The following is a 1,178-nucleotide window of genomic DNA, read 5'->3' as shown; positions in this document are numbered from 1 at the left end:
ACTCCAAACCATCGACTCTTCTTCAGTCTTCCTTATTCATTGTCCAGCTCTCACATGCATATGAGGTGATTGAAAATTCCATAGCTTGTGTCAGGTACACCTTAGTCCTCAAGGAGACATCTTTGCTCCTCAGCACTTGAAAGAGATCCTTTGCAGCTGATTTGCCCAGTAATAATACAACATCTGATGTTCTGACTGCTGTGCAGTCTTTAACAACTTCAATCTTTTCTCCATTTATCGTGATGGTGCTTATAGGTCAAGTTGTGAGGATTTTTTTTTCTTTATATTGAGATGTAATCCATACTTCAGACTGTATTCTTCAGTCTTCATCAAGTCATCCTCATTTTCAGCAAACAAAGTTGTGTCATCAGCATATTGCAGGTTGTTAATGATTCTTCCTCAAATCCTGATGCCACGTTCTTCTTCATATAGTCCAGCTTCTCAGATTATTTGCTCAGCATACAGATTGAGTAACTATGGTGAATTGGTACAACCCTGATGCACTCCCTTCTTGATTTTAAACCATGTAGTGTGCCCTTGTTCTGTTTGATCAACAGCCTCCTGGTCTATGTAAGGGTTCCTCATGAGTACAATTAAGTGTTCTGTAATTCCCATTGCTCTCATTCCTAATTTTTTAAGATCCACACAATCAAATGCTTTTGCATAGTCAATAAAACACAAGTAAAAACATCTTTCTGGTATTCTTTGCTTTGAGCCAAGATCCACCTGACATCAGCAATGATATCCTTTGTTCCACGTCCTCTTGTGAATCTAGATTGCATTTGTGGAAGCTATCTGCCAATATACTGCTGCAACCCTTTTTGAATTATCTTCAGTAAGATTTTACCTGCATGTGATAGTAATGATATTGTTTGATAATTTGCACATTCTTTGGGATCACCTTTCTTTGGAATAGGTACACATATGGATCTCTTCCAGTCATTTGGCCAGGTAGTTGTGTTCCAAATTGCTTGGCATAGCCAAGTGAGTGCCTCCAGCGGGGCATCCGTTTGTTGAAACATCTCAGTGGGTATTCTGTCAATTCCTGAACCCTTGTTCTTGGCCAATTCCTTCAGTAAAGCTTTGACTTCTTCCTTCGATACCATTGGTTCTTGATCATATGGCACCTCCTGAAATGGATGAATATCAACCAGGTCTTTTTGGTACAGTGACTCTGT

This window comes from Orycteropus afer, unplaced genomic scaffold (genome assembly GCF_000298275.1).
Source record: "Orycteropus afer afer isolate SDZICR_OR568_19922 unplaced genomic scaffold, OryAfe1.0 scaffold00697, whole genome shotgun sequence".
Classification (NCBI taxonomy): domain Eukaryota; kingdom Metazoa; phylum Chordata; class Mammalia; order Tubulidentata; family Orycteropodidae; genus Orycteropus; species Orycteropus afer.
The sequence above is the reverse complement of the archived record's forward strand: the minus strand, read 5'-3'. Positions refer to the sequence as shown.